Source organism: Thalassophryne amazonica, chromosome 16, assembly GCF_902500255.1.
Source record: "Thalassophryne amazonica chromosome 16, fThaAma1.1, whole genome shotgun sequence".
Taxonomy (NCBI): domain Eukaryota; kingdom Metazoa; phylum Chordata; class Actinopteri; order Batrachoidiformes; family Batrachoididae; genus Thalassophryne; species Thalassophryne amazonica.
Window position 1 is genome coordinate 24795626 of NC_047118.1, and position 18040 is coordinate 24813665.

At 38.2% G+C, this 18040-nt stretch overlaps 1 protein-coding gene across 1 annotated transcript in view; it reads right to left on the reverse strand.

Annotated features, from left to right (window-relative positions):
* LOC117527999 (protein phosphatase 1 regulatory subunit 29) overlaps positions 1 to 18040 on the reverse strand; it is a 96987-nt gene that overhangs the window by 32905 nt on the left and 46042 nt on the right. The gene's annotated exons all lie outside the window — the stretch shown is intronic.

Genomic DNA, 18040 nt, shown 5'->3' on the forward strand with positions numbered 1-18040 from the left:
GACAACACAAACTACCCAAATGACCCTGATCCAAAGTTTACATACCCTGTTCTTAATACTGTGTGTTGCCCCCTTTAACATCAACGACAGCTTGGAGTCTTTTGTGGTAGTTGTGGATGAGGCTCTCTGATGGTAAAGCTGCCACTGAATATGCCTTGGACTTTATTTACATTAATTACAAAGAAATACAAACAGTATGGCACTTTATGGTAAATCTGCATGGAGTAGACAGTTCTCAAAAACTGAATGACTGTGCAAGAAGGAGAAGAGTGAGGAAAGCCACCAAGACACCCAGACAACCCAGGAGAAGTTATGGGCTTATGTGGCTGTGACTGGAGAAATTGTGCAAAGTGCAAGCTTTGCATTTTGCTTCACTACTCTTAGCTTCATAGTGGAGTAGAGCAGAGAAGGATTTTCTTTCACTAAAACAGATCAAATCCAGGCTTGCATCTCAGATGGACCTTCTGGCAATTTGTAGCTAAACTTTCAGGTCTTCTTTTTAAGAAGATCCTCCTCTATACTACTTCATCATGAAGATGGATAACTGGTGATACAAAATGCAAAGCTTGCACTGTGCATAATTTCTCCAATCACAGCCACGTAAGCCTGTAACTTCTTCTGGGTTGTCTGGGTGTCTTGGTGGCTTTCCTCACTCTTCTACTTCTTGCACAGTTACTCAGTTTTTGAGAATTGTCTACTCCATGCAGATTTATCATAGAGTGCCATATTGTTTGTATTTCTTTGTAATTAATGCAAATAAAGTCCAAGACATGTTCAGTGGCAGTTTTACCATCAGAGAGCCTCGCCCACATACCACAAAAGACTCCAAGCTGTCACTGATGTTAAAGGGGGCAACACATGTTATTAAAAACAGGGTATGTAAACTTTTGAACAGGTTAATTTGGGTAGTTTGTGTTGTCATTATGATTTTAAAAGAGTAAACCTGGTTGTTTGACAAGAAATGGCTTCACCCAACCACTAACCGTGAGTGAAAAAAAAAGTTTTTGTGTTGTCATTCATATTCTCTGAAAAATGGCCAAAAAACTAAAATTCCACCAGCATATGTAAACTTTTGAGCACAACTGTAGGTATTATTATTAACACAGAAGTCATTAAAATCACAAAAATTCCCCATTTTTCTGTTCATCTTGTGCCTTCTCTTTCACTTTATACTTGAATATATTAAAATTTATGCTTGTAGCACTGCACTCTTCCAAATCTGAAGTCCTTTCACTGTCATCTTGTATTCTAGATTTTTTCAAGAAAATGAACACTTAATTTCTCTGTTGCTCCCGCCTTCTCAGCATTGCATTTTTTGTATGTGGTTTTTGTCTAAAATGCAAGCATTTGTGAAGACTGTAACTATATCCTCTGATGCTAAGTGCACATATGCATTGCAGCAGCACACAGATCAGGATGTAAAAACTGTAAAAAGCTCATGCAGCGGTGAAGCCAAAGCACTCTAGAGCACACACTGTATGCACACCGGTGATTCTCCATGCACATTTGTGCTTTTTCAGTGCATTTTGAATATGTATGAAGCTGTGCCTGTATTACTTCATACACTTGACTATGCAGTGGTGCTGTCAGACCTTCTGTGTCGCTAATGTGGGCCATTCCCTGGCTGCAATAAAAACAAACAAGCAAACAAACAAAGTGATGGAGAGGGTAATGATGTAATTCTGCAACATTTTATGCAGTGTGAATCTTTCCCCGTTCGTCACTAAACTGCACAGCACAACCTTGTGTAAAAATCTCAGTCAAATTTTTCATAGTTGATTTGAACTCTGAAGGCGATATTTTAGCTCTCTGTCTTAATGTCTACACAGTGTTGGACTTGTCATTGTTTACTATATACTGTAACTAATTTAACTCTGTTCCACCTGCAGTTTAAGGGTTTGATGGTGAAATTTTAATGCTGGTCATGAGCTGGGTGACAAAAGTGAAAAAGAACTTCTTGCTATCTTAATTTAATTTATTTTTCAATTATTTTAGTATTTTGAAAGGGTGTTTGCATGACTGAGCTCTTATTTGTTGAGAAGAAAGCAATGTATTCATTATAATGGCTCAACAACTGATTTCTCAACCATGAAATCTGGGATACCTCACAGTTGTGTTTTGGTTCCTCCATTGTTCTCCCTGCATGTTGCATCTCTGAGGCTCAGAGTCATGGAGTCAAATTCCACTGTTATGCTGATACATAGCCTTTATTTAACCAGTTAAAAAGCCCATTGAGATCGAAACCTCTTTTACAAGGGTGACCTGGCCAAGAAAGGCAGCAGCACACGTCATTATAGATAGATTATCATCATCAAGAGAATGTTAAAAACAAATAAAGTACATGCAACATACAGATAAAACAATCAGCTTGGTCATTGTAACAATATATAAGATAAAACAAATAAAAATTTAGTAACACAGGCACTGTGCAAAAGAATTCCATTTGTGGTCTTGTAAAATAGAGCGGAAGGCATTCAAAGAAATCAACCCAGACAGTTTCAATTCAGACTGGAGGACATTCCAATCAAAGGGAGCAGAAAAAAGTATCAGTTTTCTTTCCCATTTCAGTGCGAACACAGGGTACTCAAAAAAGCACAATGTGTCATTTGTGCGCAAAACATAATGACTTTCCGATCTCCGAAGTAAACTAGATGAATAAATCATAACCCGTTTTGTTTTAGAATGCTTAATTTTCACTGTTACTGCACTTTGTGTGAAATCATAGTCATATCGTATATCATATAGATATAAGAAATACAAAAATAGATTAACTAATATTATACGGGTATGTAGGAAGGAATATTATAGTAACATATTATATAATAACAAAAACAATATTAAAGGAATATGGGATATATTAAATAGCATTATCAAAAATGGTAATAAAAACAGAGTTACCCTCAGTATTTCATTGATAATAATGTCAAGAAGGAAAATAAGGATGAGGTAGTCAACGGTTTTAATAATTTTTTTTGTAAATATTGGACCAAGCTTGGCAGAAAAAATTCCCGATTCCCAACCTGAGGATTGGGATAATAATCTCATAGAAAGAAATCCCTGTTCAATGTTCCTCACAGCAGTGGATGGAAATGAAATTATAGACATTGTGAATAATTGTAAATATAAAACATCTACCGATTTAAATGAAATTGATATGGTGGTGGTAAAACAGGTCATTGAATGGATTGTAGAACCATTAACATACATCTGTAACTTATCATTTCAAACCGGTAAATTTCCCAATCAAATGAAAATAGCTAAGGTTGTGCCGCTGTATAAGACTGGGGATAGACACCACTTCACAAATTATAGACCTGTTTCTTTGCTTCCACAATTTTCCAAATTATTAGAAAAGTTATTCAATAATAGATTAGACAAATTCATAAATAAACATAAATTACTTACTGATAGTCAATATGGATTCAGAGCACATAGTTCAACATCACTTGCATTAATAGAATCAGTTGAGGAGATTACAAACGCCATAGACCACAAATTACATTCAGTTGGAATATTTATAGACCTTAAAAAGGCTTTTGATACAATTAATCATGACATATTAATCAATAAACTTGAACAGTATGGGATTAGGGGGTTGGTGTTGCACTGGGTGAGAAGCTACTTAAGTAACAGAAAACAGTTTGTGAAGTTGGGGGAATATACATCATCATGCTTGGACAATGCTTGTGGCGTCCCACAGGGGTCAGTATTGGGTCCAAAACTGTTTCTAATTTATATAAATGATATTGTCAATGTTTCCAAAATATTAAAATTAGTATTATTGCAGATGACACAAGCATTTTTTGTTCAGGGGGGGATTTGCAGGAGTTACTGAGGAGGATCAGTATAGAAATGGGAAAATTGAAAATATGGTTTGACAGAAATAAATTATCATTAAACTTAAGTAAAACAAAATACATGTTATTTGGCTATTGTAATACAGACATACAGGTTCAGTTACAAGTCGAGGGGGTAGATATTGAAAGGGTACATGAAAATAAGTTTCTGGGGGTGATAATAGATGATAAGATAAACTGGAAGACTCATATAAAACATATACAAAGTAAACTGTCAAGAAGCATTTCAGTTCTAAACAAAGCGAAACATATTCTGGACCACAACTCACTCCGCATTCTTTACTGCTCACTGGTTTTACCATATTTACAGTACTGTGCAGAGGTATGGGGTAATACTTATAAAGGTACAACACAATCACTATCAGTAATGCAGAAAAGAGCTATAAGAATTATTCATAATACTGGCTATAGAGATCATACAAATCCACTATTTTTACAATCCAAATTCTTAAAATTCACAGACTTGGTTCATTTTCAAACAGTACAAATTGTGTATAAAGCAATAAACAATTTACTTCCAGCAAATATTAAAAATATGTTTTTTAACAGATCAGGGGATTACAGTCTGAGGGGGAAATTTAATTTAAAGCATCAGTGGGCACGAACAACATTAAAAAGTTTCTGTATTTCTGTCTGTGGGGTGAGGATGTGGAACAGATTGGGAGTGGGGCTCAAGCAATGTCCAAGCATGAACCAGTTCAAACAGCGGTACAAAAATATGGTTTTTTCTGGGTATAGGGAGGAGGAAGGGTAATGAGGGTTAGGGTGTTTTTGTTTTTTGCTTCGGCTTGTAAATATATAGTATTTTGTATGTAAGTAGGTATGTGTAGGTGTATATTTATGTTTGTGTATATATATGTGTATATATGTATATGTGTATGTATGTTGATGTGTATATGTATGTGTATATATATGTATATATATATATATATTGATATCGGTTTAGGTGTGTAGGAATTTATGTGTATATGTGGCAAAGGGTATTACTGGTTGTGGGGAAGAAGGGGTAGGGATAAATAAGCTGATGCTTCACCCTACCCCTTTTCGGACATGTTGGGTACACAGTAGGAACTTTTTTGTTGTTGTCTTTACTGATCTATCTTGTAATTGTTGTTGTATCAAATGTTCGAAATAAACAGTTTTCATTCATTCATTCATTTTTTTCATTCATTCATTCATTCATTCATTCATTTTCATTCATTCATATCGATAGATATAATATTTGGCTTCAATATTGAGATACGACAATTTGGCCATATCGTGCAGCCCTACTGTCAACTAGCTGAAAAGTTTGAAAATTAATTTAGATATACAGGGATCTATTTTTCCTGAGATTTTTAAGGCTGGAAACATTACATTTTGTAATTAGAAGTGATGCTAGGAGTAACAAGATTGGCATATTTTTTCAGAGGGTCAGTTGAGAATGAAAAGATAGGGAGACAAGATATATGACTTCTTTCTAAAGCACATCAGGCACAGATCAGGCAAAGACAGAACTCAGCTCTAGCATCAGCAGCCCTGCCTGCTTCCATCCTGGGACCAGTCAAGAGTCGGTGTCAGACACAACTGAGCCCACCGGCCTGTGTGTGTGTGTGTGTGTGTGTGTGTGTGTGTGTGTGTGTGTGTGTGTGTGTGTGTGTGTGTGTGTGTGTGTGTGTGTGTGTGTGTAACTATGAGTGAGTAGCTGTGTGAGTGTATGTGTGCATTTTCATTCATGCCAAAATGGTGTCATGGTGTTGGTACTGTTGACAAATAGGTGTTTTTTTTTTTTTTTTTTTCATTTTTTACATTGGTAATGAAATAATTGCCAGAAAATTCTAATTTTTTGAAACAGGAGTCTTTATTGGATCTTTTAACAAACCCACCAAAAATAAATAAATAAATAAAAATACATTTTGCATAAATGAGTTTTATTTGTATTATATTTGCTTCATTGGACGTTATAGCATAAAAACATCCATTTTAAATCAAGACCAAACATAACATTTCAAACCTTTAAAATGCTTGAGTAATGAGGAAGTAATGGGTAGATATGGTATCAAGGATAGGAATGGGGAAGGACAGATGGTAGTTGATTTTGCAAAAAGGATGGAAATGGCTGTGGTGAATACCTACTTTAAGAAAAGGGAGGAGCACAGGGTAACATATAAGAGTGGAGGAAGGTGCACACAGGTGGACTACATTCTTTATAGGAGATGCAAGCTAAAAGAAATCACAGACTGTAAGGTGGTAGCAGGAGAGAGTGTCACTAGACAGCATAGGATGGGAAAAGGCTGGATGATGTGGTGAGAGTAAATCAGGAAGTAAAAGAGATTAGCAAGGAAGAAGTGAGGGCTGCTATGAAGAGGATGAAGAGTGGAAAGGCAGTTGGTCCAGATGACATTCCAATGGAGGCATGGAAATGTCTAGGAGAGATGGCAGTAGAGTTTCTAACCAGATTGTTTAATAAAATCTTGGAAAGTGAGAGGATGCCTGAGGAGTGGAGACGAAGTGTGCTGGTTCCTATTTTCAAGAACAAGGGTGATGTGCAGAGCTGCAGTAACTACAGAGGCATAAAGCTGATCAGCCACAGCATGAAGTTATGGGAAAGAGTAGTAGAAGCTAGGCTTAGAAAACAGGTGAAGATCTGTGAGCAGCAATATGGTTTCATGCCGAGAAAGAGCACTACAGATGCAATGTTTGCTCTGAGAATACTGTTGGAAAAGTACAGAGCAGGACAGAAAGAGTTACATTGTGTGTTTGTGGACTTAGAAAAAGCTTATGATAGGGTGCCAAGAGAAGAGTTGTGGCACTGTATGAGGAAGTCTGGAGTGGCAGAGAAGTACGTTAGGGTAGTGCAGGACATGTACAAGAATAGTGTGACAGCGGTGAGATGCGCAGTCGGAATGACAGACTCATTCAAGGTGGAGGTGGGATTACACCAAGGATCAGCTCTGAGTCCTTTCTTGTTTGCAGTGGTGATGGACAGGTTGACAGATGAGATCAGACAGGAGTCCCCATGGACTATGATGTTTGCAGATGACATTGTGATCTGTAGTGAGAGTAGAGAGCAAGTTGAGTCTAGTCTGGAGAAGTGGAGATATGCTTTGGAGAGAAGGGGAATGAAAGTCAGTAGAAGCAAGACTGAGTACATGTGTGTGAATGAGAGGGAGCCCAGTGGAATAGTGCAGTTACAAGGAGTAGAAGTGGTGAAAGTAGATGAGTTTAAATATTTGGGGTCAACTGTTCAAAGTAATAGAGAGTGTGGTAGAGAGGTGAAGAAGAGAGTGCAGGCAGGGTGGAGTGGGTGGAGAAAGGTGGCAGGAGTTATTTGTGACCGAATAATATCAGCAAGGGTGAAGGGGAAAGTTTACAAAACAGTAGTGAGACCAGCTATGTTGTATGGTTTAGAGACAGTGGCACTAACAAAAAGACAGGAGGCAGAGCTGGAGGTGGCAGAGCTGAAGATGTTGAGATTCTCTTTGGGAGTGACAAGAATGGACAAGATTAGGAATGAACATATCAGAGGGACAGCTCAGGTGGGACGATTTGGAGACAAAGTCAGAGAGGCGAGATTGAGATGGTTTGGACATGTGCAGAGGAGGGACCCAGGGTATATAGGGAGAAGGATGCTGAGGGAGACCAAAGAGGAGGTTCATGGATGTGCTGAGAGAGGACATGCAGGTGGTTGGTGTGACAGAGGAAGATACAGAGGACAGGGTAAGATGGAAACAATTGATCTACTGTGGCGACCCCTAATGGTAACAGCCGAAAGACAAAGAAGAAGAAAATGCTTGAGTTTCTTCAAGAAATTGCTGTAAACCTAACAAATAACATTTTTCTCACCAAAACAACAATAAACAATGTCTGAATCTGCTCAGATCTGTGCTCTTGAATGCCCTCCTCAACACTACAATCAGAATTTTCCTCCATATCACTATCAGATGACTTGTCCTCTGTAAACATTACATTTGGTAGTCCATTCCTCATCTTCTTCCTCGTCTGACTGCTCCATGTCACTCAAATTCCCATCCAGAATCATCTTCAATGTATCATGAACACTGAACCTTTTAAGTGTTCCGTACACGCCAAAAATAAATAAATAAATAAAATAAAAATTATTTTGTGTTTCTTCTCAGAAATATTGTATGCATTGTTTATGGACTGTATTGTTGAATGCATAAGCATCTGGTGGTTTGCCTGTGCACTACAAGTATCTAATTGTATACTATGGGTTTTTTGGGAAAAAAAATATCACACTGATGATGTAGACATCTCAGAAAATCCTGTATCAAATATGATACACTTGGTGTTATAGGGTAGCTACTTTAATATATTTCAATATTTAGTGACTCTGATTGCAGTTGATTGCCCGAGAAACAAATGAAATTGTCATAATCTGTGGACCCCATGAAATAGCCACCTTCTGGCCACCCCAAGATTAAAAGTCTAGCTCTGCCCCTGCCTGTTGTATCCTGGAAAACATGAAATGTATGACATCATTTCATGGTGTCTTTGTGATGTTATCATAAGATCACTCACACCAATCGATTGTCAGTGATTACTGGTTAATGTAAGTTTCACATCATCTCTATATCCCTGTGAGTTGCAGAGATATATGCCGGAAAATGTATTTTTTTTTTGTCTGTATTTTTGACGACTTTGACCTTAGATCGATCTGCTCTGAAGGTTAATCCTCTGAAGACAATCACAGAAAGAAAGATTCCTACTGTTTTGGTGAAAGTTATTTTGTGTACATACACACACGAGCAGTTATAATACCCAGGATATAAAAAAGATATGAAGGAAAGCAGGAAGATTAAAGGCAGAAATATGCCTGTGAGACTGTGAAATGATAGGTAGCACAGTGGATTGTCATGTTATGAAACTTGCCTTTGCAGAAAAAGCTCAAATGTGAACATTTGTAATTGCAGTGAAAGTGAATGTACAGTAAAGACAAAGGGAGAATGATGTGCAAGGAATAAAATTGAAAAATAACTGGTGTGGGGGTCAAGAACAGCAAGGTTCCTGATAAACTCAATAATGAAAGCAAACGAAACCTTGGAGAAAAGTTTTTCTTTAAGAAAAATTTCAAAATAAATATATAAAAATACACAGTGGAAGGGCAAACATCCTGAGAGCAAGATTTGGAGAAAAAAGCTAAATTTTGGGAAGGAGACATATAATATAAAGACAGAGGACATTTAGATGGAGCCAGGAGGCAGAAGAGGGCATAGAAAAAGAGTTGCAATTAAATCGGAAACTAAGATAAGCTTCTTAAGAACAACAAAGAAAGGAAGGGAGGTAGCAGAAAAACACTAAAGGCAGAGATAAAACAGATGACAGGAAGAAACAAAAGACTGCAGTAACATCTGCAGAAAGCTGCACATGAACGTCCATATCTTTAAATGGCAAGTGCATCTAACAAAATGTGATAGCAGGTGCTGTGCCGGCACATTCTGATGAGTTATTGCTGGGCTGCATTAAAGGCACTGCTTCTGATGGAATTGAAGGGGAACATAAAATTATTCCCAGGGTTTACTTATGGTATATTCTATATAACTTTCTGTCACCTGCTCTACATGTGGGCTTATTGCAGGAAATAATCATATTGTCACATGCATGATGGCATCTAGGAGCAGGCTTGGTTGAATTTGCATGAGCATAGTAGAGAAGGTTGAATCTTCGACTGGACTGGGTTGCTTGACGCGAGGACGTTTCGCTTCAAATCGCAGAAGCTTCCTCAGCTAAAATTCTTGCTCTAGTAGTCTGACTTCTATCAGAGGGGGTCTGAGACACGCTTTGTCCCCTGTTTACAATGGGGTACTCATGTCAAAGCAGTTTCAGTCTTTTGTTCATGGTAATGAGTCATTCACGTCATCAGGAGACTCGTCAGGACAGCCATCAGGAGTGGCATCAGTCCCATCGTTAGGAGGGACAGCTACCCTGTCATTAGGAGGGTGCTAACTAGAGCACAATAGGTGCTAATTAAAGCAATTGTTTACTCACTAGCCAATAGCAGTCTGCCTCTCGGTAGGAGGGCTCTGGTTAGGTTTAAAACACCAGCTTTTGTGGCTTTTGTGGTTTATTCTTCTCTACAAGGGTCAAGACAGATGTCAGAGGTGCCCCATCTCGATGGTGCCTGGAGGGTTTTGAACATGTACATGACCATCTGTGTGGTCTCTTGCAGATGGCTGTCAGAATGTTTTGGAACTGAAACCTGACACTTTTCGGATGTGCGCCAATTCGTCATTCTGACACCACTCACAGACTTGAAGCACAGAGACCAACCAAGAAATTCACAATGAACCAGCAAAACCAAAGGCAATGAGGAAGTGTTTAAATATCAAAGATGAAAGTGACAACAGTTGTGCAACAATGAACAGGGTGGAAATAAAGGGGCATGTGAAAGAATGGAACACAGGGACACAACTAACTAGACAGACAATAACCGGTGCTAGAATAATAATAACAGCAACAAAAGGTAAGTGAGAAATAAAACACAATAACCAACCAAAACTGCAGCAGACAAGAAATAAAACCTGGAAAATAAAGACATCCATGAAGGTGGCAAACACAAACTATAGAAAAACAGATAGTAAGACCCTTTGGCTGCTCCCTTGTTTGCACTTGGGGTTGCCACAGCAAATCCAAGGTGGATCTGCATGTTGAATTGGCACAAGTTTTACGCCGGATGCCCTTCCTGATGCAACTCCACATTACATGGAGAAATGTGGCAGGGGTGGGATTTGAACCGGGAACAGATAATGATGCAAATCGATAAAATGGGATGACAATCAGAAGCAAACTTTAACAAAGGACGTGACACAAGAATAAATCCACAGGACGCAGGTGGAAGGAGAGGGACTGACAAAAACGCCGGTGCGTGAAGACATACCAGACATTGAAGACAGATGGAGACAACGTGCATGACACACATACACACAGGATGACCAAAAGACAGGCGCACACACGAACAGGGGAGACACACCCACATAGATACGTGCACATGACGGGCAGGGGAGACACACCTACATACGCAGGGTGCAAGGAGGGACACAATCACACACATACAGGAGACACAAGATGAAATCAGAACAAGGTATAAGACATCACAGACCAACAGACAGATGAAAACCCAAAATCACGCAAAGAACCAAAAACCTTGGGCAAATGGGCTGCTGGACAGAACTGCAACAGTTATGTAGTAAAAAAAAATTAAGAATCGTGACAAAGGTCAATTTCAGTTTGTACAGGTGTCAAAAGTTAAAGTTGCTCCAATTTTGGTAAAAAAGTGGTGACAATTATGGATTGAACTAATACGATTAATAAACGGTTTGACTCTGTTGAATGCTTTGTCTCCAAAGTAAAGGTCAAACAATGTCAACGTCCACTGGATTCTATGACATGTGACATACTGTATGTTACCCCGTAACATAATAATGAAGCATGGCACATGGTGAAAACTATTCCTTTTAAAACCTGATTAATCAATAATTTGCATCTTTTTACCAAAATTTAAGCAACTTTAACTTTTGATTCCTGTACAAACTGACATTGACCTTTGCCTCCATTCTTGCTGTTTTTAACCGCATAACTCCATAACATTTAGTCATAGATAGTCCAAACTATACCTTTTTGGAATGTTTATGTTTAGACAAATAATGTGGTATAGATTTCAATATGATTGGAGAATTTTAAAATTTTGACCCCTTTGTAATTCTTCAATTGACCCCTACCTGGCCGCTTATTGAAAATTCAAGAGGCCAGTTGGTTTTTCAAAAGAGTAATGCCTCAGGAGTATTTCTGCCAAATTTGGTGCTTGTATCACTATTTGAAGGATTCTTCTGTAAATATCCTATCTGCTGCATGAATGTAGGGACTAAAGCAAAGAATTTGCAAGCATAAACAATTCCATGAGTTGATTGGTCTGAATAGAGCGGTTTGGCAAGACAAATGCAATTTATGTGTAGTTTACCATTGAAATATTATTAGCTAACAAAGTTCCTGCTAAAGGTGACACTAATATTGCCCTAAATAAACAAAACCAATATTTGGTAGGGTTCTAATATCAGGTTGTAGCAATTTTGACCAATCAGGAATCACCAGTGTTTCATGTAACATTTTGGATATTGCCTAAGCTTGCCTGGAACCACAGTGGAACAGAAAACTGAAAAAAGGCACGTACAGTAGATCTGAGTCAGGCAGAAACCATTGCAGAGAAAACGTGCCATATTATTTAGGGAGAACACAAGCTGCCAGATCATGGTTTCCTGCAGCAGATAAAAGTTGGGGTTTGTGAGTGTTTTGCTGTGGTGTATGATTACTTGCAGGTGACAGGCCAGTGGAATAAGGATTCCACTGGACTTAGTAGTTTCTCTATGTGATAACTTACAATGAAGCAGTTTCTTCATATTCTGCCTTTATGGAGATGGTTTTAATAATCATCTTATCGATTGTCACAATTTTGTAATGCGCTTTAAGGCAAAATTGTTGTTGAAATCTCTACAAAAGATTGTTGAGTTTGCTGGATAATAAGGTTTATTGGTTTGTTTCTTTGTTTGCCTATAAAACAAGGATGCAGTGAGAGGCAGTAATGGTCTGCTTAGCTCAGCGTAGGAACATCTTCATGTGGAAAATGAGATATAAATCTACTGTGTTCTGTCTCACTCTAAAGATATAACTGAACCCCTCTTAGGGTGATGTTTTGATGATTTATCATGCATCTATCATGCCAGATGGAAGCCACTCCTTAGTAAAAGGCACATGGTAGCCTGTCTGGAGTTTGCCAAAAGGCACCTGAAGGACTCTTGAGGGAAAGATGAATGCAGCAATGTACAGAGGCATCCTGGATGAAAACCTGCTCCAGAGCACTCTTGACCTCAGACTGGGGTGACAGTGCATCTTTCAGCAGAACAATGACCCTCAGCACACAGCCAAGATATCAAAGGAGTGGCTTCAGGACAACTCTGTGAGTGTCCTTGACTGGCCCAGCCAGAACACAGACCTAAATTTCAATTTCAATTTAATTTCAATTTATTTTCATTTATATAGCACCAAATCACAAAAGTTGCCTCACACAAGTAAGAACTAACCTTACTGATTCTGACTGAACATCTCTGTAGAGATCTGAAATTGGTGTACACCAACACTCCCTGTCCAACCTGATGGAGCTTGAGAGGTGCTGCAAATAGGAATGGGGAAAACCGCCCAAAGATAGGTGCAACAAGATTGTGGCATCATATTCAAGAAGCCTTGAGGTTGTAATTGCTGCCAAAGGTGCATCAAAGAAGCATTGAACAAAGGTTGTGAATACTTATATATATATATATATATATATATATATATATGTGTGTGTGTGTGTGTGTGTGTGTGTGTGTGTGTGTGTGTGTGTGTGTGTGTGTGTGTGTGTGTGTGTGTGTGTGATTTCTTAGTCTTTTATTGTTAAGAAATTATAAAAAAAAAAAGTGTTTTTTCGTATTGTCATTATGGTGTGTTGTGAGTCGAATTTTGAATTTACTCTATTTTGGAATAAGGTTGTTGTATAAAATGTGGTAAAAGTGAAGCACTGTGAATAGGATGCCCTCACAATGAGATATTTTCAGGCAAGTCCTTTGACAAGGAATGTGCATGCAAATTCATGAATGAATGAAGTGCAAGAGGTTCCAAACTGAGATCTGTCATCTGCAGCACATTTAAAGGTAAGATAAAAACTGCAACTGAAAAGACTCAGTTGTACACACTGGAGTGATTGGGCTTTCTTTTTAATTAATGTTGGGGTGTGTGATTTTCAGGAATGTGTTTTTGAATAAAAGCATGGGTTATTATTCAGCTTCATGATGTTTTGTCAAAAGTCTGAATTTTCAATTCAATTTATTTTTACACCACCAAAATCAATATATCACCCCAAGGTGCTATAGATTAGTAGCATTTAAACATTACCCTTTACCTCTGTGAAAAGTAAAAATTGAGCCTACATACCTTTGAATACATATTCTTCAGGTTTTTGCTACTGTGCTGCAACACACTCACACTACCTCTGCTCTCCTTTTATTTGCCACTTGGGGCAACTCCACACACAGTAGCAGAAAACATCACATGTAAGAAGACCAGAAGATGAAACCAGCTGTTAGTGTTGCATAAATCGCATAGCATAACTTTTCCATTCTGAAAGTGTGTAATGTGATTTGATTCAGTGCAGTCTGATATATTCAGATACATCAGAGATATCTGATATATAATCAGATACAATCCACTACAATATATAATCAGATACAATCCAATGCAGTGCTTTGTTTAATGCAGACATGATATTATAATAAGCCAAAACTGTCAGGATTTCCCTCAGAGCCTGGTTTTGTTTGTTTTACCAGTGTCACATGTTAGTTTCTCCACTAGATGGCGCCTTCAGTTTTGTTTTACACCTGGATCAGATGAGTGACTGATTATTGATAGACTATTTAAACCCTCACTTTCTGTTCATGTATGGCCAGATACTTGTGTGCCGTGTTTGTCTGTTGCCTTGTGTGCCTCGTTTTGCCTTGCCAGCTTCCAGAGCCACCTTTGATGATCCAGGCAGTATCCAAGAGCATCAAACCTGAATACTGCCCTGTGACCTTAAGTTGTAGCGACTGCATACAGATTGGCCACGAATAAAGCGTTTTACATCTGCTTTGCATCTGATTTGCGGTGGATGCAAATCAGATGCACTGTGTTCACAGCTGGATGCCGTTGTTTGTTCTACCGGCTGCCACGCACTCTGTGCTGGATGCTGCCTATATAAAATAATTATTTCATGGTGGATTAATCATTTTATTGTACAAACTGGCTGTTGAAAATGGCTCTAATCACCTCCTGAATCACAGGGAGAGCTGCAGCTGGGCCGTTCGCACGCGTGCACGAAAGCATTTTGAGCTGTCTAAAAAAGTAATTATTTCAATGTTTACTTTGTAAAGCCTTGATAAAACAGGTGTGTGTTTTTTCCTTCTTGTCTGCAGCTGTTACAGTATTTATTCCTATGTTTATAACAGATTTAACTTCTTGTTATAATCGTTCAGACGAGCTGCGCTCTGATGCGATCCGCTGATGTCACCACTCGCGCTATTCACTGCTTCTTTACTCCAATCAACTTGTCCAAGTCCAGCAAATGCTCCAGAGGCTGTGGTGTTGGTGTGAATAGTGATGCGGAAAGGAGTGAGTGTACTTCTTTTATGACTGCAATGCAGATGCCGTGCACGCACAACACGTGCGTGATGCAGTCATAATACACCCGTAATACTGCCGTGATAATCGCAATGCGTCAGATCCGTTTCCTCACTACATGCGTTATACAACCGTGATTGTTCATCATATATTCGCTATATATTATTCATATATCCGTAATTCATACTGGGACATCTGTCATTTTTGGCCATTTTTGTTGCGGACGACAACGAATGCCCGTACTTTGTATACTCAATTCATGTGCAATTAATCCTCTCCCCAGTGGGACAGGGCCCTAATTCCTGTATTAGCGTGAACTGTCTTTTCCTGATGTTCAAGACAATTTTGGTATGGCTCCCAAGCAGACCTGGATCCTGACTCTGACTACCTACACAGCAACGTCACTTTGGCTCTTGGAGCAGAGCGCGTCTCAACTACACAACAGTTAAGTTCCTCCTTGTCTCAGTGAGATCCCATTCTCACTCGTTCCTGTTTGTGACTGTGCTATGATAAAGAATTGTTCCAAGAACTGCATGAATTCTGATATCAAACAACTGAGAACCCAGCTGTATCAAGTCCTGCTTAATTGGATCTGCATTACAACATGCAGAACTTGACCTCGGACCTTTGGATACAACTTATGAACTATGAACTATTCCTGAACAGAGAACTACCGTATCAGATATGGGTGATTCTTAGACTACGGGCACTTATTATGTCCTTTGATCATATTGTATGAAAAACAGAAAAAAGGGGAAATTTCACACTTTTATAGTTATCTTTACAATGAAAGTGTGTTAAGAAATTTGTTCTAGTAGTCTATGATGACTTTTTCACCTTTTTTCAGCATCATTATATGCAAATATTGCCGTTTTGTGCTTGTCCCACACCCAGACTTTTGATCTTCAATGATAAAAATGAATGGTAAAGAAATGCTTTTTCTAATGTTTTAAAATATCTCTGAATAAAATATCAGTAAAATAATCAAACATAATTGTGGTATTCAATGTCATACAACTGTTGTGATTTTTTTAAACAAAATGTAGTTGTCCCACACTATTGCCGTAATTTCCACCACAACACTGTAATGTCCCTTTAAACAGTTTGTATGAAAGATTGTTTGGGTAGTTTCTATGGAGATAAACAGTGACATCAGAGCACATGTATATAGCGCCAAATCACAACAAACAGTTGCCCCAAGGTGCTTTATATTGTAAGGCAATGGTGTGGTGGAAATTACATTTACAAGGCCAATAGTGCCCGTAGTTAAAGAATCACCCATATATTGAGTTTGTTTTTTACCTCACAAAGTTAAATGTTCCTGTGACTAGTATTGCAAGAGTCTTCCACCAACCTTTGAACTTTTATGAGAATTTGAAGATGTAGAAGCAACAGTGAAACAAGTTTAATTTAACCAATACATAATATTCAAAGTGATCAGTCAACGAATCCTGTGTATCAATGTAGTCATGTTGATGGTTTCTAGATACTTTGCCCCTGCGAACGGTAAGGCTGTGAAGGTTCCATATGCTTTATTACAATCAAATATTTTTAGAATGTATAATATAGGCAGTAGGGTGGGCACAGCTATGCCATAGTCATCTACAACATCTAACAAAATGAAAACAAAACAGTGAACGAGCAAATGTCATCAATTAGCTAAAGACACTATATATAAAAATATAACGCAATGCTAAAATACCCTTGGCCATATGAGCATTGTGTTCTTTATAATTTGCAGTTGTTAAACCAATTATTAAGATCCTATTGTCTTATGTAAAATTTGTACATGTTCAATAAAGCCCTTCTTTCAATCAATCAATCAAAAACAATATTTACATTTTAACGGCGTCTGCAGGTGCATTTACATGAGTTTTGAAAAGAGGGGAAGTTGTGCAAATCAAGGAATATTTGTAGATCACCCTCTGTGCATTTGCTGGTATTAATGAAACAAATTTGAACTCCATAGCAAGTTAGCTTTGAGTTAACGGACATTTCTGTGGATGCTAACGTCCGCTAAATGTCTTTACATCACTCCAGAGGTGTTAGGTTCCAAAAACAGTGTTTTCAGTTTTAGTAGTGTTTATTTCTCACTAGCTTTTACATAATATATCACAAATAGGTTATATTTACACACAAACTACCAGCCTGTGACATCACCACGCTAACATCCGCTAAATGTTTCGTAAATCCTTTCAGAGGCGTTGTCAGGTTACAAAAACAGCATTTCAGTTTTAGAAGTGTTTATTTTTCGCTACCTTTTACACAATGTATGAGAAAGGTGTTATTTCTAGCCAAAAATGAAGTGATGTTAGCAGCTAGCGACACCAGGAAGTGAGATCACCACTCTAACATCCGCAAGATCATCATGCTAACGTCCGCGAGATCATACTTAAACAATTAGAGCAGAATGTGACATTTTAACATCTTAAAATAGCTCTTAGAATAGGTCCAGGTTAGCCATCTTTGAACTTGTCCAAGGTCTGTGTCCCAAGAATGTTCCCTGTCAATTTGAAGACCTTGACAGTAATACAACTGGACTTATGCTGAGCACAGACAAACAGAAGGGCAGAAGGGCAGATGGACAGATGGCCAAAACACACCGTGTACCAAAAGTAATGGAAAATTTCACCTGCAACATGTAAAATTTCTGTTTATTAATTTATGTGCTCAAAAAAAACCCTCATTTTAAATTTGGTCTATTATCTAAATAAGATGATGTAACATATGCAACCTCCCAGTACTTAACACAAATGGCCGATATGCCACGGTTTATATTAGGGAGTGAAATGACACAGAGGTAACATTGATCGGGGCAAAGCATCTAACTTCAGTATCTTTAAAGTTGATTTTTTTTTTTTTTGATGAGTAACAATTAATTGATACAGAACTCTTGTTTTTTAATGATATTTCAGATACAAGAAGGAAATTGTTCAGTTGTGCTGCACTGCATTTATCTACCTCCTGGACTGCCGCACCTCTGCGGGTTTTGGATTTTTGCC